This window comes from Equus caballus, chromosome 3 (assembly GCF_041296265.1).
Source record: "Equus caballus isolate H_3958 breed thoroughbred chromosome 3, TB-T2T, whole genome shotgun sequence".
NCBI lineage: Eukaryota > Metazoa > Chordata > Mammalia > Perissodactyla > Equidae > Equus > Equus caballus.
In genome coordinates, this window is record NC_091686.1 from 56,951,536 (window position 1) to 56,973,362 (window position 21,827).

The 21,827-nt window shown below is 39.8% G+C and overlaps 1 long non-coding RNA gene across 1 annotated transcript; it reads right to left on the reverse strand.

The window, feature by feature from the left end:
- Nucleotides 1-3,330: 3,330 nt before the first annotated feature.
- Nucleotides 3,331-19,742, reverse strand: LOC138923622 (uncharacterized). Its single transcript, XR_011437503.1, has 3 exons — nt 19,581-19,742; nt 16,509-16,614; nt 3,331-4,686 (listed from the first exon to the last, which is right to left on the reverse strand). It is a non-coding gene; the product is annotated as an uncharacterized lncRNA (long non-coding RNA).
- Between the last annotated feature and the right edge of the window lie 2,085 nt (nt 19,743-21,827).

Sequence of the window (21,827 nt, forward strand, 5' to 3'; positions counted from 1 at the left end):
AAAGGGGGCTAATAATACCAATCTCTCTCAGAGGGGTGTGGTGAGAATTAATTAAGTCCCATAAGGGATTTCCAAGGCCAAAGATGAAAGACACCATATGAAGTACAAAACCTCGCCATTAGCCCTGAAGTTGAACATAAAAACTCGTTTATTGATGGAAAAATCCTGAAACATCAAATACGAATACACTTTTCTGGATTTATGCGACTTAAATTTATGAATTGGTTCATAAATGTGTTTTATTTGGATGCTGTATACTTAATTTTTCAACCTCGGCTTATTGAAGAATTGAAGAAAATATTAGTTTGAAAATAGAAACTATAACCAGTTAGAATTTTAAAAAACATATTTTATTTACTTTTTGTTAAAAAAATATATTTTATTTACTTGATGACTCTGTATGTCATCAATAAGCTAATCAGGTGTTTTTTTCCCAAAGAATGACTGCTTCTAGAAGAGCTTATTAGGGGTATGTGAAAGAGCGAAACATTTTATTTGTTGCCACCATTTAGCATCAAGGTTACAACGACTCAGCTTAGAATAAAGATGTTATTAAAATCTGCCTGAGTCAGGACATTTAATCAAGGAAATACATTTCTCTAACTGCCTGAATTTAGGAGCCAACAGAAAGAGTATATGAAAACAGCAATTTCATTTTCAGAAAAGTTACTCCTATTGCACCCTCCCCCTCCATGACATATTGAGTTTCTCGGATGCCAAATGACTAATATGAAAACAAAAAAAACATTATAATGAATCACCTCCACGTTCTGTAATAAGGAATAATATTCATCACCTACTTTTGACTGAAAGTAAATAACATTTTGGTTTCGTTGAATTTCAATAGCTAGTGCTGAGTAAATAAACAGTTTTACACTTTGAATATCACTAAATTTATCAGCAGTTTGTAAGTGATTCCAGCTAGAGCCAAGACGATTCTTGAGATATTATTTCTTAATTAAATAATTGCTCAGTTGGATGACATCTTCGATGACATAAATTAGCAATGAAACTGTCATACCTCAGAGTTCTGCTTTCTTAGGCTTTTGAAAGTGTACTAGTTTGTAGCGACAGTCTTTCCTTAGGTCAGTTCATGGGAACAATTCGTTACTGATGTTTATTCTGCCTTGGGTTGGGCTGTAAAACCACTCTACAATAACATAACTTAGGGGGTTGTTATTTTAGAATTATTATATCCTATACTGGCTGTGGTCAAGAAAACACAGACTGGAAAACAAGAAGTACTACATCTTTAAAACATTTACTATTGCCATAAAAAAAAAAAAGATTTAGTTTCACTCCAGTTAGAATTTCATTAATGGTCCACTTCATATTTCTTTTGTTAAAAACTCCCTTGGTTTTTACCCCCAATTTTGAATGTAAACATTAACTGTCAAGGTTGATAGCCATGCAATTAACCAGCTTAGTTTTGGTTAGAAGATGAATGATTCACTGCTTTCTTGTGTCTGATGAGTAGGCAAAGAACTGTATTTAACATGGCTCTGGCCCACAAGGCGAATCTTCTGGGTCTCACTGCCCTGCCCACTCAGAGAAAATAAAAGTCATGGAAGTTACAGCTGAGAACAGACTGAGCATGGAATTGTAAGGACATCTTAGAACTTGATTATTTGGCCAGTGTTATAAAAATGGTTCTCATTTTCTCATACTGTTAAATTTTAACTGTTAAGGATTTTCAGACTTTAAGAGATATTTTCCAAGTTATCTTTTGGTTTAGTTATTCTTTTTGTGTCTCAGACTTAAAAGGGCTCCATAGTAAATAAACACCATATCTTTTTCCTTACTCAGCATCTGATTCTTTTTGCAATTGCATTTTTGTATTCTGTGAAACACAAATATTTCTCCTTTCCCTGGGGTCTGTTTTATGTACTGCCTTTTTTAGTTGACAGAAATAAACTGTTTTCATCTCCAGTGACTGAGTCAGCAATTATTTTGCAGGTTCCTCTACCCCAAGATTGTCTAACAATATTTCTCTATTTTTGCTAAATACTACATAAGAGTGAAAGCAAGTCTTTTTATTCCTTTTTTTGAGGAAGATTAGCCCTGAGCTAACATCTGCTGCTAATCCTCCTCTTTTTGCTGAGGAAAACTGGCCCTGAGCTAACATCCGTGCCCATCTTCTTCTACTTTATATGTGGGACGCCTACCACAGCATGGTGTGCCAAGCGGTGCCATGTCCACACCCGGGATCCAAACAGGTGAACTCCGGGCCGCCGAAGCAGAATGTTCAAATTTAACTGCTGTGCAGCCGGGCTGGCCCCGCTTTTTATTCTTTTTTGATGCATGTGTGTTTTATATTTTATCAGACAATAGATGAGTATGCTTTATTAGAATATCATCTAGATTTTTTTTTCCTGTTTGGTTCAATTTCTTTGAAGTTCAGAACAGAGTTTATGACCTCTGGTAATAAAAATCAGATCAATGGTTCCTATGAGAGGTACGACAGGAAGGAGCCAGGAGATTTCTGAGTGGTGGGAATGTTTTGGATCTTGACTGTGATGTTGATTTCACTAGCATCTATCTTATAATTTAATCAAAGCTCACTGAAAGTTACACTTAAAATTTGTGCTTTGCACTGTATGAAACATTTACCTTGATAAAAAGATAACGAAAACAACATTGGATAACATAGCACAACTTCAGTTTTATATAGTTTTTAGAAATTGGAAAAATCTTAGAAATTGTTAATTCTGCTCCTCAATCTCTCAGTCAAATATACTTACACATATAATCACATTCCACACACACACACACACATACACACACACGTTTTACAGATACAGATTGGACACAAAGGGAAATTAAGGGACTTTTCCCAATTCATTCAGCTAGAGGTAGAATTAGTATGATTCAGGCTTTCTGACTCCTGGCTCTGCTACCATACTAGCTTTCCTTTCTATAATACCAAATACCACACACAAAGCACACTACATTTTTTTCACACATTGCAAATTGTAAAACAACACAAAGCAAAAAACTATTAATGAGTGTGTATCAGCCTCTGGCTTATGTGATTATTTCACCCTTGATTACGTATTTTTTTAATTGAGTTCATAATAGTTTACATCATTGTAAAATTTCAGTTGTACATTATTTTTTGTCTGTTATGACGTAAGTGCTCCCCTTCACCCCCTGTGCCCACACCCCAACCCCCTTGCCCTGGTAACCACTGAACTGTTTTCTTTGTCCATGTGTTTGTTTATATTCCACATGAGAGTGAAATCTCATGGTTTGTCTTTCAGTCTGGCTTATTTCACTTAGCATAATTCCCTCCAGGTCTATCCATGTTATTGCAAATGGGATGATTTTGACTTTTTTCTGGCTGAGTAGTATTCCATTGTATATATATGTACCACATCTTCTTTATCCAGTCATCGGTCAATGGGCACTTGGATTGCTTCCATGTCTTGGCTATCGTGAATAGTGCTACGATGAACATGGAGGTACATATGTTACTTTGGATTGTTGGTTTCAAATTGTTGGGTAGATACCCAGTAGTGGGATAGCTGGGTCATACGGTATTTCTACTTTCAGTTTTTTGAGGAATCTCCATACTGTTTTCCATAGTGGCTGCACTAGTTTGCATTCCCACCAGCCATGTATGAGGGTTCCCTTTCCTCCACATCCTCTCTAACATTTGTTATTTTTCGTCTTAGTGATTAGAGCCATTTTAACAGATGTAAGGTAGGTATGTCAGTGTACTTTTGATTTGCATTTCCCTGATGATTAGTGATGTTGAACATCTTTTCATGTGCGTAGTGGCCATCTGTATATCTTCTTTGGGAAAATATCTGTTCATATCCTCTGCCCATTTTTTGATCAGGCTGTTTCTTTTTTTGCTGTTCAGTTGTGTGAGTTCCTTATATATTATAGAGATTGACCCCTTGTCAGATATATGATTTGCAAATATTTTCTCCCAATTGGTGGGTTGTCTTTTTGTTTTGATCCCAGTTTCTTTTGCCTTGCAGAAGCTCTTTAATTTGATGAAGTCCCACTTGTTTATTTTTTCTGTTTCCCTTGTCTGAAAAGACATGGTATTCGAAAATATCCTTTTAAGTTCAATGTCAAAGAGTGTACTGCCTATATTATCTTCCAGGAGTTTTATGGTTTCAGGACTTATCTTCATCTTTGATCCACTTTGAGGTAATTTTTGTGTATGGTGTGAGATAATGGTCTACTTTCATTCATTGGCGTGTGGCTATCCAGTATTCCCAACACCATTTATTGAAGAGACTATCTTTTCTCCATTGTATGTTCTTAGCACCTTTATTGAAGATTAGCTGTCCACAGATACATGGTTTTATTTCTGGGCTTTCGGTTCTGTTCCCTTGATCTCTGCGTCTGTTCTTGTACGAGTACCATGCTGTTTTGATAACTATGGCTTTGTAGTACATTTTGAAGTCAGGGATTGTGATGCTTCCAGCTTTGTTCTTTTTTCTCAGTATTGCTTTAGCAATTCTGGGTCTTTGGTTGCCCCATATGAATATCATCTAGAATTTTGTAAAGAAAGAGTAAAGCATTCCAATGAATACAATTCAACAAAGGCATATTCAGAATGTTTTACCTGGAGAGGAAGAGGGATGAGTAAAAGCTCTCTGTCCTCAAGGCACTTGTAATTTCTCAGGGTAGCTGATGTAGATAACTCAGGTTTCTTCAAATTTCATCAGCCTAAGGATACAGACCAGGTTACGTTAAATATAGAGACACGTGTTGTGTTGGCTGTTTTCCATCTCTCTTCATGAATTGCTCCTTGCCCCTCATTTCCCACCTGTGTGTTTCTGAGATGGCACAGGAGGTGTTTGATCAGTTTGATAAAATGACCAGATAAAATGCAGTGGACTGTAAAAGGCTGTGGCCTAAACCAAAGAAAGCCACACCCTAAAAAGAATATAATCTTGGTAGCCAGAATCTTGGGATCTTCAAATTACACTTTTATTTTAGTAATGGGGTTGCTGATATTCTATGGAATGATGTGATTAGTAATACATTCATATATGGTCAGATTGTCACATTCTTGAGTTTTTATAACCCTAAGGGATGCAAGGATAACTCATAGGTGCTCCTCATCCTTAATTTAGCTAATAGTTTCTATATTTTCCCTTACCAAACTTTTTTTTCAAGATTGGCACCTGAGCTAACATCTGTTGCCAATCTTTTCTTCTTCTCCTTCTTCCTCTTCCTCTTCCCCTTCCCCTCCTCCTCCTCCTACTCCCCCTCCCCTCCTCCTCCTTCCCCTCCTCCTCCTCCTCCTCCCACTCCCCCTCCCCTCCTCCTCCTTCTCCTCCTCCTCCTCCCACTCCCCCTCCCCTCCTCCTCCTTCTCCTCCTCCTCCTCCCACTCCCCCTCCCCTCCTCCTCCATCTCCTCCTCCTCCTCCTCCTCCTCCTCCTTCTTCTCCCCAAAGCCCACCAGTACATAGTTGTATATTCTAGTTGTGAGTGCCTCTGGTTGTGCTATGTGGGACACCAACTCAGCATGGCCTGATGAGCAGTGCCAGGTGCGCACCCAGGATCTGAACTGGAGAAACCCCAGGCTGCCGAAGCGGAGCACACAAACTCAACCACTTGACCACGGAGCTGGCCCCTTACCAGACTCTTAAGACTTTTAATAAGGAGCAAAATTAAAATTTTTTCCCCCATGTGTAGTTCATCATGTTCATTTAAATAACCAAAATGAAAGTATTCAAGGAATGAAGGGTCCAAAGAATAAAATTTATGTAATATAGAATATGGAAAATATGTAAAGTACCAGCATTTGGTTGCTCAAGAATTGAGTCTAGGCTAAGGCATTCATTGGATCCTAACTTGGCACGAGAAATGAAGTTATTAAGCCAATAAGCATTTGTTCAACCATATTCAAGACATTCTGCTTAGGCAACCAGGACTCAAAAATGAAAAACCTATGATCCTGAATCTTAAATACTTCAGTCTAGTGGAAGAGGCAAATGCATAAAGAAATAAATTGAATACACAGAAATAAATGCTATGGTAGATGCTAAGAATGTGAGGGATGGCTTGACAGAGGAGGTGAATGATGGATAGTCTTGAGGACAGAATGGGAATTTGCTGTATACAGAAGAGGAAGAAAGGGCATTTGAGGCAAAGAGAACAAAATGTGCAAAGGCAAAGCGTTTTGAAAAGATATCTGAGAAGTTCATTGTGGTTTGGAGCTTAGGGTTGTGGTGGGGAGTGGAAGGAAATGAAATTGGAGCACTATATTGGGGTTATATCTTGAAGGACACTGTACCCAGACAAAAGAGCTTGGCTTTTATAGGGCAGCTAGTGGGAAATCAGGAGAAATGGTTACACAAAGGGAAGAGTATAATCATATCTGTTTGGTAAGAAGATAATTATGGCAGGAGTGTAAAATTGGACTTTGGAGAGATTGACGGAGGAGAGACCTGATAGGGTACTGTCTCATTAGTCTAGGAGAGAAACCATAAGAGTCCGAATTGAATCAGTGGCAGTAAAAATGGGGAAGAATGGCTATATTTCAGATGGATTTCTGAAAGAAAATGGATAGCATTTGGTTGTGGATGGCTGAGAAGAGGAAGGACTCCAGGATGAGTTTCTTAGTTGGGAGATTTTAGGATGTTGATTCCATTAACCATGATGGGAAAGATGGGGATATTTAAGGAGATTATGATTATGTTAGTTTTTTTAATGTGGTAGGTTGAAGCGTCTGTGGGATAGCTAAGTTGACAAGCATTTGAAAAAGCTGGTCTGGAACTTGAAGATGGGGTGGAACTGGAGAAACAGAGTTGGGAACCCTGAGCATATAAATAGCTTCTAGAATGTGGATCAAATCATATATCTAAAAGTATAGAAGGAAAGGTCAGCAAGGATGAAACTGTGGAAAACATCAGCATGTAAGAGAATGTCCCTTATTCATTTTCAACCCATGCCTCTTTTTGAAAATATGAAAATCTCAACTTACCTCTAACCATTAACAATTCAAAAATTTCTCCTTAAAGGCCCATGACAGCCCCCAATTCCTGTACTCTCCTCCCCTCTAACGATTTCTTTCAAGAATTTCTAATTGAAGAAGTGGTCTGAGGAGAAGGAGCCATTGAATAAAACTGATAGGCTCTTAGAGAAGTAGGAGGAAAATCAGGAGTGGGGGAAATCTTAGAAGACAAGGTCATATTAGTGTCACATCCCTACTGCATCCCCTGATCAAACTGTAAATTGGATTTGGGCACTGGCCCCCTCACGGAACTGGTAGAATGGCTGACTGCTGTGTCTGTGTCCACCAGAGCCATGGGAGTTTGAGTCCTTCACTTCCCTCAAGTTCCCCAGCATACTTTGAAGTTTGTCTATAGTTTTTGTCCCCCTTGGGAACAGGGAGACCTCAACCCCACCTCCAATTACCCTTTTCTTGAAAGTGCCTGAGGTAGGAGTAGAGGCGATGGAAGGAGGAATTTGGAGGTGTGTATGAAGAAAGTGGCTCGATGCCAGTAGGCAAAGCACATTAGTGGCTGCTCATGGCTCAGCCAAAACTACGTTCCCATGTTTTCAGACCACCCAAAGCCCTCTGTCAGCTTTGGGGATTCCCTGACCCTTTCTCTTCCCTCCCAGAAGAGAGTGAGCAACAGATAAAGCACTATTTAGGTGATTTGTTTCAATCCTACCTCTTGCCACTCAGACTCTAAACATTCATGACCAGCTAAGACAATGGGAGACTTCCCCTCCCTAGTCAGCCCTTGCCTACCACTTGGGCAAGAACTTCACTACTGGGTCTCAGGGAATCATCTCATAAACCTTGACTCAGTCCTTAGGATCCCTTGTTCTTTCTCTTCCAGAAAGCCATGTCTGTCAGTATCCCATTCTTGTTGTCAAGTTCACCTGCCACCATTTTCGAGATGCTGGCAAAAGACATGAGACTCCTAGGTCAGAGAAAAAGGACTTTGTTACTCATAGCACACCAGGCAGCACGAGCTTCCCATTTATGTCGTTTGTGCCCCACAGATCTCACGGAGGTGACGTGCCCAGGTGAGTGCTGCACATGCAGCAGGTTTGCGTCGCAGCTGAGGAACCCTGAGCTTAGGAAACCCCAGTCGATTTAAGGGGCCTGCAAGCAAACCTGCCCAACCTTTGTTCCAGAGGGAAGTATTATCTTAATTATACTTTGCAGCAACCAAATCTGCCCTCTGCTCTAAAGAGATAAGCTCCTTCTGTCTTCCAAGGTTGTTCTCTCTACAAACATCCTTGAGAAGATAATCCCGAAAGAAAAAGTCAGTTCCTCTGCTGGTCTGATGTGCAGAAATGTCAGAGATCCGTGAAGAATTGTTTCCCAACAAGTGGGTTCTAAGTATTTGTTTCTTTCTCACTCTCTTAAACCCTCCCTTTTTATATTTCTTATTTCCTCCTCTTTATTCCTTTTTAAGATACAATTTAATCTGCTAAAATTATTTTTTAATAATAGATATTCTCTAATGACACAATTCAGCAGAAATAAAAATCTATCTTTAAACCTGTGAAAATAAAATTCAGGCCAAAACTGTTATGGCAGCAAAAAATTGCAAGAGAATATTTAGGAAAAAGAAAACTTAGGCTATTTTTTAAGTATATACTTTACAAACTTTAATGAAAATTAAAATGAGGAATGAGGGGCCGACCTGGTGGCACAGCAGTTAAGTGCGCGTGTTCTGCTTCGGTGGCCTGGGGTTCGCCGGTTCGGATCCCGGGTGCGGGCATGGCACCGCTTGGCAAACCATGCTGTGATAGGCATCCCACATATAAAGTAGAGGAAGATGGGCATGGATGTTAGCTCAGGGCCAGTCTTCCTCAGCAAAAAGAGGAGGATGGGCAGCAGTTAGCTCAGAGCTAATCTTCCTCAAAAAAAAAAAAACAGGTAAAATGAGGAATGATCTTTTTGACAAAATATCACTCATTGGTTATGAGATAAGCCTAATTACAATTATGTGTTGAGTGAAGACAATTTCTAAAATCACAACAAAATTCCTTTTTTTTCCTTCTCCCCAAAGCCCCCCAGTACATAGTTGTATATTCTAGTTGTGAGTGAACAATGAAATTCTTTGGTCTGGTTTTGCCTTGTTAGAAAATTTATAGACAAAAAGCAAAAACAAAATTTAACAAATTCACATTACTGCATTCAGCATATATGAAGTGATCACTAAATAGTAGAAAACATAAATTTCTATAAAATAACATCAATGAAATAGTTTTATTTGGTGGACTAACACGTATGCATACACAGTTGGTGAACTATCCATCATTTTTACTGTAAATATTAGAAGATCAAGGTCAAACTATAAGAACTGCCACAGGGGCCAGCCGGTGGCGCAGGGGTTAAGTTCGCACATTCCGCTTCTCGGCGGCCGGGGGTTCGCTGGTTCGATCCCAGGTGCGGACATGGCACCGCTTGGCAAGCCATGCTGTGGTAAGCGTCCCACGTATAGAGTAGAGGAAGATGGGCATGGATGTTAGCTCAGGGCCACTCTTCCTTAGCACAAAGAGGAGGATTGGCAGCAGATGTTAGCTCAGGGCTAATCTTCCTAGAAAAGAAAAGAACTGCCACAAATGTGATAACTGTAACACACTATGGAATGCATTACCCTGTTCACTTACTTCTTCTTCTCCTCTGTTTTCAGGCAAACAAGACGATTGCACTTACCTCGAAGTGAGGTGTAGGCATGTGGCTAGCTTTGGTCTATGAAATGTGTATAGAAGTGATGTATGTCACTTTCCGGGGAAAGCATTTATTACCAGTGTTACGGAAGAACATTCCGATAAGGAGATGCCATAATGCCAGAGCAGCCTGGAAAGTGGACCAACACACAAAGAAAAGAGAGCCTCAGAGGCCTTCATGTGAGCAAGAACTAACTTTAATTAATTAATTAATTAATTCTACTAATTCTATTTGGGCTTTTTCTTTTTTTTAATGGAAGCCCTACTTCATAATGATGCTACTGCATCTTTTGTATTCTGAATCCTGATACATATTGAATGCTAAATCAGCCTTGTAGATCTAACACACTAAAACAATTACAGGTATGCATTGTTGTATTTTAATGCCATTGGATCTCCTTGTGAGATCCAGACTCTTGAGGGGGTGTGGATATTAGTTCTGTATGTGTGTGCTCTTGAGTCCTGAATGAACTGGTCCACCTTCTGAAGCTCAGAATGATTGTGAGAAAGATGTCTCTTAGTATGCACTTACACAGAGAAGTTTCTTGTCCTTGAGGCAGATAGTAAGTCTACACACCAGGCAATTGTGGTGGCTTGGAAGCTATCCTTGAAAGGTACTGATAACAATACATAAAAACTTGTAGATCACTTGTGAGATTTTCTGCCCTGAGAGGTTCTGAGAGGCCTGACATTTAGGGTGTAATAAGTCTCAGGTCTTCTTCTTCTTTTCTTTTTGTGAGGAAGATTGAACCTGAGCATACATCTGTGCCAATCTTGCTCTATTTTTTGTATGTGGGATGCCACCACAGCATGGCTTGATGAGTGGTGCTAGGTCCATGCCTGGGATCCAAACCTGCAAACCCCAGGCTGCTGAAGCAGAGCATGTGAACTTAACCACTACACCACCAAGGCAGGCCCTTTCTCTCTCTCTCTCTCTCTTTTTTTTTTTTTTTTTTGTGCTTTTTGGTTGGGTGTATATATAGTTTTTGAGGAAACTATTTTATTTAAATAAACTTAAAATGCCATGTTATAATGTTTCTGATCCTTTTCTTATCCCGAGTATTTAAAATAGAACGTTTATGAATGGAAATAATAAATAAAAATTCATTAACTCTTTCAACCAATAGTCACTGAGTGCCTGTTTTCTACCAAAAACTGCGCTAAGCACTGGAAAATACAATAGGGAACAAAAACAGACAGAGTTCCAATTTTCATAGAGTCAGACAAATCATCATAATAATGAATGTGTAATTATAAACTGAGATTGTAGTCTAAGAGAGAGAAATATAATTCTGTGAGAACATGTAACGAAGAAAACTAACCTAAATTGGAGGTCAGAAAAGGTTTTCCTGATTTCCAAAGTATGAATGAGAGTGAACTAGGCAGACAGAGGATAAAGGAAAGGCATTGAAGCACATTCTTTACTGGAAGAACAGCATAATCAAAGGCCCTCTGACATGAGGGAGGATGGCACATTCTGTGTGGCAAGAATATAGGGAGTAAGGGGAGAGTCGGCCAGATATGTAGTTTTGTAGTCCTTTTAATGGAGATTAGTTTTTACCTTAAGAGCAATAAGAATCCATTGAAAATTTTAAACCTGAGGCTAATGTGACCAGATTAAGTTTTTGAACAGAATGTTCTGGTGCCATCGTGAAAACTGGATTGGTAGGAGGCCAGGCTGGATGTAAAGGAGACCAGTTGAGAGACTGTTGTATTAGACCTGAGAAGAAATGAAGGGAGTTAAGACTAGAGCGGTGACAGTGGTGGTGGAGTAAAGTGGACTACTAGAGGATCCTTTGAATTCAATTTCTAGGATTTCATGATCGATTGGGTGTGCTGGTGAGGGAAAGGAGGATGTCAAGGGAGACTCCTAGGTCCCGGGCTTGCATAACTGGATGGATGGCGATGATTTTCGCTGAGGTTACAGTGGAAGAGAAAATGGTTTGACTAGGGTGTATGTCGGCAAGGATCGTGAATTAAGCCTGAGACTTGTAGGTGTGAAATGACTTTGAGATATCCAAGGGGAAATTTTAAGTAGACATTTGAGAAAATATATCTGGAACTGAGAGGTCTGAGACTTGAGATAGAATTTTTTAAAAATGTACTTGTAGATAATTTCTTAGGATTGAGTTCAACTGTGAGTGACAGAAAATCTAAAATAACAAGAGCTTAACAAAGAAGACTTTTCCCACATAAAAGTTTAGAACAGTGCTGTCCAATAGAAATACAATGTAAACCATATATGGAATTTTATTTTATTTTTTCTTAAGATTGGCCCTGAGCTAACATCTGTTGCCAATCTTCCTCTTCTTTGTTTTCTCCCCAAAGACCCAGTATGTAGTTGTATGTCCTAAGTTGTAAGTCCTTCTAGTTTTTCTATGTGGGATGCCACCACAGCATGGCTTGATGAACAGTGTGTAAGTCCATGCCCAGGATCCAAACTGGTGAACCGCGGGCCGCCGAAACAGAGCACGCAAACTTAACCACTATGCCACTGGGCCAGCCCTGCCATATATGAAATTTTAAATTTTCAATTAGCCATGTTAAAAAGGTAAAAAGAAACAGTGGAAATTAATTTTAATAATATATTTCACTTCATCTAGTATATCCAAATATTATAATTGGATATGAAATCAATATAAAATTATCAATGAGATATTTTACATCCTTTTTTTCATACTAAGTCTTCAAAATCTGATGTGTATTTTATACACACTGAGCACGGCTCAGTTTGGACTAGCCCTCTTTCAAGTGCTCAGTAGCCACATACTGCTAAGGAGTGCTGTATGGAACAGCACGAGTCTAGAGGACAGAAATCAAGGACTGACATGGCACTTCACAGTATCAGAGACCCGGGCTGCTTCTGCATGACCTCCATTTACAAAGTCACTTCTTAATCTAGAATGGCTGATGCAGCTCCATTCATCAAGTCTGCAACAACCTAGCAGGGAAAAAGAGAAGGAAAGAGAAAGGTATGTTTTTTCCCTCCAAAGCTATTTCCTGGAAATGCATATACCACTTTTATCTACATCCTCTTGGTCAGAATTTAGTCACATGGCTTGATGACCATGTATTTAACATCAAGGGAGGCTGGGAAATGTACTTTTTATTTCAAGTGGCCATCTGACTAGAGAAAAATCAAGAGTTCTATTACTACAGAACCTCCTGGAGTACAATCATCAGTCTTTGCCAGTGTCTGCTCTTTAGACCACCTGATATTTCTGTACACCTTTCTTTCTACATAAATAATGCATTTCTGTTTTTTTTTTTATTGTGGTAACATTGGTTTGTAACATTATATATACTTCAGGTGTACATAACTATACCTCAATTCCTGTGCAGATTACATCAAGTTCACCACCCAAAGACTAATTAGAATCCATCACCACACACATGTGCCTAATCACCCCTTGTGCCCTCCTCCCTCCGCCCCTCCCCTGTGGTAACCACTAATCCAATCTCTGTCTCTATGTGTTTGTTTGTTGTTGTTTTTCTCTTCTACTCATGAGTGAGATCATGTGGTATTTGACATTCTCCCTCTGACTTATTTCACTTAGCATAATACCCTCAAGGTCCATCATGTTGTCACAAATGGCCAGGTTTCATCATTTTTTATGGCTTAGTAGTATTCCATTGGGTGTATCTACCACATCTTCTTTATCCATTTGTCTCTTGATGGGCACCTAGGTTGCTTCCAAGTCTTGCCTATTGTGAATAATGCTGCAATGAACATAGGGGTGCATGTATCTTTATGTATTCCTGTTTTCATCTTCTTTGGATAAATACCCAGCAGTGGAATAGCTGGATCGTATGGTAGATCTATTTTTAATTTTTTGAGGAATCTCCATACTGTTTTCCATAGTGGCTTCACCAGTCTGCACTCCTACTAGCACTGTGTGAGAGTTCCCTTTTCTGCACATCCTCTCCACTGCTTGTTTCCTGTTTTATTAATTCTAGCCATTCTGATGGGAGTGAGGTGATATCTAGTTGTAGTTTTGATTTGCATTTCCCTGATAGTTACTCATGTTGAAAAATAATACATGTCTACTATCTTTCTAAGAGAGATAATACCAAAGTGTCATTCAGATCAAAGTCTCAAAGTTTAGGATCTAAATGATGTACAATTTTTTCCACCAGGCCCAAATTTGACTCCTTTCGGTCCAGCGACCCATAAATTAAAGGGTAAGTTTTTTGTTTTCCTTTTCCTATACTACAGTAGTATAGGAACAGGGTAACTAAAATAGAAACACCCATTTAGGAACTGGGAGAATAGACAACGCCCACATCCCGATATGCAGAAACAGGGAAGCCGGTCTTCTCTGGAAGCAAAGCTTCTGGGTTAGCTCCTCCTCCTCCCACCACCCATTGGAAGCCCTGGCTCTGCTCCCTTCGAGTAAGTCCCTTGCCCGTCCTCCTCTGTAGGCCCTGTCACTGCCCTCTGGAGATTCTTCCTTGTCCATTATCTTCCATAGCCACAATGAGATAGGCATTTAAGAGTATACTGCACCACATTTGTCACTTTCTGCTGGTTCAGAGTTAGATGTCCAGTGTGCTTTAAGAGTTAATCACAGCATTTTGCAGGCTAGACTTGTGGGAATTCTTTGGCAATAAAATTCTCAATAATTTAGTAGACTTCCAGTCTATTTGCTACTGGTCAGTTTCCTATGCCAGTAACCACAACCAAAATACCTGTCTAGACATGATTTTTCGCCTGAAGACTCTGGTTCTCTATCAGTAGCCTTTGAGTCCTGCTCATTTCGATCACTCAGCTTAATGGTGGCTATGAAGTCAACTAAAGCAATGGGCTGGTTGGAGAAGGCAAAGTCTTCACTTCAACTCTTTAAGCAGCCTTGGTAAGATCGGACATATGCACTGTTAAGACTGTAGTTCCTAAGACACTGCTAACTCTGCTTCAGTTGGGGGAGAGAATGCTTGGCTTTGTAAATCTTGTAAATCTAAGTTATCAGATTTTCAGTTTCCTCTGGTTACTGGCTGTAGGCAGAGTAAGCCTCTCTCAGCAGAGCTGAAGTCCTTTCCACCTTTGCTTTAAGTCTGTCTGCCTAGCTCTAGCTCAAGCTTGTAAGAATTTAATGTGGCCAACAAGTACCGGAATTCTGATTTTTTTCTAACCATTTCCCGTGTACTACACTCTTAACTAGCAAGTGGTCTGCCTTCCGAGTTATAATAGATAGCAGTTTTATTAAATGTTTAGCTAAGACTTAACAAGGGCAGCTACCTTTCCAGCCCGTAGGAAAGTACTCCCACTGCTTTCATGGAGCCAGTGCCACATATTTCAGGTTCTGTATCTGAAGCAGCTCAATTTGTATACAGAATTTTGTGTTAGTTAGTATTAGATTTGACTCCGAGTGGCAGAACTCCAAATGACAGTGGCCTAAAAGTAGGTTTTTCTTTCTTATGAATGTCTTGAAGTAGTTAGTACAGGCCAGTTTGGCACTCCACTGTCAGGGATCCAGGGTCCTCCATCTTGTTCCCTTGTGGGGGAACCTCTGTTCCCAAGGTTACCTCATAGCCCAAGCTGGCTGCTGTCAAAGAATGAGAAATGAGTTGATGATGGAAAGTTGTTTATGTTAGCTCTTTGTCATACTGTTCCTGTCTTAAAATGGAAATATTTATTAATTACTCATTGATCTGAAATTTCATTACAATAGTTCTAACTTCAGCTTTTTGATACTACAGTGTATCTCTACTTTTCTCAAGGATAACTTTGAAATTCTAAAAATAAAATTAATTTTTGTGTATATGTGAAGGGTTGGATTACAAAAGCAAATGAACCATAATAATGATGGCAAAACTGGTGTTTGGTAACCTACTAATTTTCTACGTGGTGATATTTGTAATCCTCTACATAGTGATATTTTAGCTCACGTAATACCATTTTTTAATGTTTTAAAATATTTGATATCTGAATCATTTATGATTTAAGATCAAGATCAATGATCCCCAAATTCAATTTATACTGAGGATAGCTCTACTCCAGACAGATTTATATTTATGAGTCTCAATAAGCAACCATACTGCGGTATCGGAAGGCTTCTACTGCAAAATCAATTCTCAGTGCAGTTCAAAGATTTTCTGTACAGGTGGAATATAAAAATAATAATTTTGAAAGTAATACAGTTAACTCTGTTTGAGAGTCTTATTTCTACATGATAAAATTAAGGAAAAAGGAAAAAAATTTAAAATACTTTGTTCTAAAATATCAGTAAGGGGCCAGCCCTGTGGCCGAGTGGTTGGGTTTGTGTGCTCCACTTTGGGCAGCCTGAGGTTTCACCAGTTTGGATCCTGGCCACTGACCTAGCATTGCTCGTCAAGCCATGCTGAGGCAGCATCCCACATGCCACAACTAGAAGGACCCACAACTAAAATATACAACTATGTACGGGGGGCACTTTGGGGAGAAGAAGGAAAAAGTAAAAAAATAAAAATAAAATATCAGTAAAACAGTGGCCTGCCCTGTGGCGTAGTGGTTAATAAGTTCGCGTGCTCTGCTTCACCAACCCAGGGTTCTCTGGTTCAGATCCCTATGCCTATGTCCTATGCGTGGACATAGGCATTGCTTATCAAGCCATGCTGTGGTAGGCGTCCCACATATAAACAGAGGAAGATGGGCCGGATGTTAGCTCCAAATCAGTTTTCCCCAGCAAAAAGAGGAGGATTGGCAGCAGATGTTAGCTCAGGGCTAAGCTTCCTCAAAAAACAAAAGAGAAAAAAAATAATAAAATATCAGTAAAACAAAACAATCATTATCAATCAAAACATTGTAGTCCCTGAAAAGAAGTTAGTCCCAAAGTTTATCTCAAAGTTACCAAATAATACATACGATTAAGTGAAAATGAAGGGCCAGAGGAAATTATTTGGAATTGGCACCTGTAATTATTCCTCACCATTCTTCCAACTAAGATACAGTCATGACACTTTCACAGCAGCTGAAAAAAATTACACAAAATTTTGCACAAAGATTAAACATGACATAACTGATGCCTTTGTTTTTATACTGCGTTTAATTAAAAGTGTATTGCTTCATTTCCAACTTTTCGTGGTTAATTCAATTATCTTAATTCAAACATAGTGTTTAATACATTTTTTAAATATTATTAAATAATTTCACCTATGAATAATTTTTATCACAATGATAATGAATGGTTAACATATTTTTAATAAATTTTCATTTTTATTTGTTTTATATTTATAAACGTTTATATTTTAAATGTATTAAATATTTAGTTTCACTGATTTTTAAATTTTAAAATAAAACACTAGCATTTATACTAGGATTTTAGCATTATGTGAAATAAACATTGAATTACCAGTAGTATTTTCACTTTGCTCCAGAGCTGAAATCAGTAAACCATTACAGTGAAAGCATGGATTTAGTTGGGCTCAAAGTATTACAAGAATGTAAAGGTATTTTACAGGAACCCAAACTACCCAGAACATGTTTTCAGCCTTTTCCACATCTGAGCGCTATCGATGGTGTCCTTTGGAGCCTGCTCATTGTTCGCAGCGCGCAGGCTCTGGTCTAGCGGAATTGTGAAAGTACTGGGGTGGGAAGCAGCATTGAGGGCATCTAGACCTTCTACAGCTCGTAGGAAAGCAGAGGACAACTGGTCTTCTGACTTCAATAATCAAGCTCTCCCTCTTCAACTTTTACAGTGGGAATCTACATCCAGGATTTGTTTTTTCCGAAATGTTTTACTGAACCTAACCAAATCTGACCTTAATTGTAGGGCAGGGTCAGCTCCACGGGTGTATGACCTGTGCAGTCACACAGGACCCGTACTCAGCAAGGCCGCTTCCCTGCTTTAATGCTCTGCTTGTTGCCCTCTTGAAATCCTTAATAAGTTTTGATCAAGGAGCATTTTCATTTGGCACTGGGCCCTGCAAATTATGTAACCAGTTCTGTTGCAGTGGTTTGCTTTTATTTTCAAAGGAAGAATGATACAGACACTCTCTAATGTGTGTCTAATGCATGACTAATTTTTTTTTTTAACGTGAAATTGGTGCTTATTCTGTTTGGATGTACTTGGGCACTAAGGAAAACGTCTCTGGTCAGAGCTGAAGCCAAACAAATGTTTCAAGTGCTAAACTGTGTTCCTTCTTCTCACTGACACCGCTCTTCTCCTTCCTTTATACTCAGGGCCTTTCTCCTCCTCCTGGATTTCCCGAGGCCTCTCCCTCGTGTCCCGCCATGGAAAATGCAACAAGCGTGTATATTTTCATTTAGAGACATTCCTATCGAGACGTATTTGCTTTCTCTTCCACTACCACAGAGACCCACACTGTGCCATTGGAGAGCAACCTCATATGGTATTTTAGTAATTCCTCTGAGGTCTTTTCGTCAGAGTCTAACCATCGTGGAAAAGATGTCTGTTTTGGAGAATGTGCTCTGGGGAGAGCACAGGACTGCCCCGAACCTCGCTAAAGTGGCCCCCTTCCTTCTGTCTTACCAAAGATTCTCTCCACACCAAGGATGACGGGAAAGAAATGAAGGGCATGAAGGAGAAAGTATCCTGTTTCTTCGTGCACCCATTCCCGAGACTCAGCCATTTAACCTATGTTGATTCTACGCCTTAAAAAGTTTTCAGGTGAACGAATCCTTGCACTCATTTCAAAACCCTGCATGCTTGGCCTTGCGGGCCTTGCCTTGTATTCTTAGCCTTATGATGATACACACATGGGCCTTGTAACATTTTTTGGCTTCTTTATTATCCAACGTCTTCTTATTTTGTAATAGAAAAAGCAACACTCAGGAACATGACCATATCATTGTTTTCTTGATTGCTTCCTTCCTTGCTTCCTTTTTCTTTCCTTCTTACTCTCCTTTCTCCTTTCTTACTCTCCCTTCTTTTCTTCTTTTTTAAACTGTTCCTTAGGAAGCAAGTCTAAAGATTTTGCTTCCTCTCGAAACGGTGAAATTAAAAAAAACCAAAAAACAAAAGCCAACAACTTTCAGTTTTGAAGGACAAAACTGGCGGGCTTGTCTCTGTAACCATCAAGTTGCGATGTCAGCAAAAGCCCTTTGTTCACCACAGGAAGCAATCCGGTCATAACTACTTCCTTTCTAGCAGTTCAATAGAACTATTGTTTCTGAAGCTTATCAGATAGACCCACTACCAGAAATCCCCATTGGCAACAAAATAGAAATGATCTTGTTTATGATCACCGAAGTAAACCTCTCAAAGTGGCTACGTTTTATTTTATTTATATTTTCTGTTTATTAAATTAGCTTGCATTGCTCACTAATTTCGATGATAGATTTGAAAATAGAGAATGTAAGTAGGTGAGGCTTTGATTCACTGAACTAAAAATATATTTGTGACGAAGTAATTTACAAGGGAGAGAGGTAAATGAATGTTTAGAAGATGTTTGTGGCTTCCTATCTGGCTGCATTTTCAGTAAGGAGAGTTGGTAGGCAGTGAACTATGATGAAGTCTGTAATGTTAGCATCGTCTGCAAAGTCAGCAGTTTTTCTCCAAAAGTTTTTTTTAACCATAAACCATTTAACTGGCTTCTCGTTTTTAATTTGAGGGATCTTTATCCTTTCTGCATTGCCTCCTGCTCCCCCACTTCATATTAGAAAATTATTTTCTGCTCAGGGATTATACTGGTAAGCACCAGAAAGGCAGTGAATGACCTCTTGGGTTATTTAAGAATAATGACTTAATCTCTTGCGGAAAAAACCCTTCTCAGGCATTCTTTGGGGGAGATAACCTTCTTATTGGAATTCCTCAGTCCCTCCCACATTACGCATTCTCTTCCCCACCCTCAGCAACACTGAATTTGGCAAAGAGACAAATCACCATTTCTCCCTCTTTGCTTTTCTTCAGTCCTAGTTTAAATGACATTTCTACCCTTTAAACTTCCTCATTGCTGGTTATGTGGTTTCTCTCACCGGAATGACTGTGTCTCCTGGTGTTTTCTGTTCTCTCTTCCCTTCTTCTCTTAGTGACTCACTCCCTCTCTGTAGATCCCATCTTGAAACATTCCGGGGCCTGTTTTCTTTGGAGCGAGCCTGACTCCCACGCAGTCTAATTCCCTTTACACTCCCCTTCATGTCCTTGCCAAGGTTGCAAGTGTGCTTAATTGTATCTTTTCTGCATTCAGATTTTAGTTCTCCTCCTCTTAGTGTTTAAAGAATTGGAGTTTTTCTTGGACAAGAGTACCCAGCCCATTTCCATTCTGTTTCCTTCTCTTAGGTTAGAAATTAAGACGAGCAGGAAAAAGAACAGTAGCTTCTTGCTGTACAGAATTAAAAGGTTCAGGGCTTATATTTTCCTTATAGCCCTGCGAGGTAGGTGTCTCCTGACACAGGGTGGAGAGCCTCAGGTCATGCGTCACTCTGGGGCATGGGGAGTTTGTCCTCAGCAAGCCAAAGATGACTTTTCGGCATTATATGTAAAAAGAGAAAGGAAATTCTCAGAGGAAGTGAAAGACATGAATAGAAGAATGGGAGGGAAAAATATAGCTGAGAAAGTAGTTTGATGAAGTCCTGGTTAGTTTAGAACGGATGTAAAAGTTGCTAGTTTGGTCTTTGTTTTACCTACAGCTCCATCCCTGCTCCATTCTTCTATGTGCATCTACTTCATCTGGGTCCCTCGAGGTCCCTCACCCAGACAGACCTCCACTAACTGAGGATGCAGTGTGAAACATCACGCCACGTCCCTTTGGGTTTCCTTGGCTTTGCGATCTCCCAGATTGAAGCAGCAGTGGCAAATCTGGCTTTACTAGATCGCTCCATAAATCTGTCCCTGCCAGTCCGTGGTTCTGATGACTGACTGCCTGATGAGGCAGTGTGCTAAGGGTACGAAGAGGTATGGCACCATCGGGCTTGGTGGTATTCGGGTGCTAGGCTGATGTCAGGGCCGAGCCCTAGCAGCACTCCCATTCTTGTGACAGGCAATGCTGTCTGACACAGACAGCAAGAAAACAAGATGGAGAACATCAAAGCAATATTGTTAGGTTTCAGTCTCAGAAGCGAAACAAGCAATGTCCGTAGAGTTCCCTTGGAAGTATTCTGAAAGTTAAAACTTGGGCAGGCATAACTGGGACATTTTGTTCTGTCACACACATTTCTGAAAAATATTGGGAGATGGAACCTGAGCTAGGGTCTGGTTGACAGGTGAGTGACCTCTGTGATCTGACAGGGAGTTTAACCCTTCATTTCACAGATAAAGAAGCTTGAGGTTCAGGGAGGCTGAAAGACTTACTGAGGTCCACAGCTCTTTAGTGACAGAGCCAGAGCTAAAACTCAGGTCTCTCGGCTCTCTAGCCAGTGTTCTTTCCATTGCCGTGTGCTGCCCTACCTTTCACATGATCGGGGCTGCTGGCTGGCCCAGGATGCCAAGAGACAAAGTCCTATGACATGTCTTTTTAATGTAAGTGGCTTTCCTTACACTATTTTTCCGGACATTATGGATAATACTTCTATGTCTCTATATTCTGAATAAAAATATAATGCATACTTGTTGTAAAGAGTAGAAAATTTAGAAATGAAGGGAGAAGAAAGTAGCGATATTTTGTAATCCTATTACAGAGGTGATCATTATTAACATTTTGTTTATTTCCTTCTAATCTTTTTCACGTGTAGAAGTGTGTGTGTGTGCCAGTGTGCTCTTGGGCATTTACAAAATTGGGATTATATATTTTGTATCAGCTGGCGTTCTTTAGTTGCAAATAACAGAAACTGACCTAGTTTCAAATTTAAGGAAGGAAAGGAATTTCTTGGCAGGCTGCAAAGTCAAAGGAACACCCAAGGCTTGGAAACATAGGGTCCAGGAAACTCAGCTGCTTTTATCAGAAGAGAGAATAAATACTGGATAGGCCCACACAGCATTGTATATAGATGTTCTAGTTTTGAAATTTACAGTCATATCTTGGATGAGTAAAGAATAACTTTAAATTTCTCTGTAACTGAAGTCAGTTTGTTGCCAGTTCAGAGTAACTCTCTCTTCTAGGTCGTTGTTACCTTCAAAGTTCAGCCTCCCTCTTAGGCTTTCTCCTTTCCACCCTGCCTTCCCCACGCCCTGCCATGGCCTCTGGGGACAGAGGAGGCTCATGCTGCCGTCCTGCCAGCAGGGGACAGGAATCTGGTCCTTGTGTCACCCTCCTGTCTTTTCTGGCTGTGGACTTGGATTGTGTG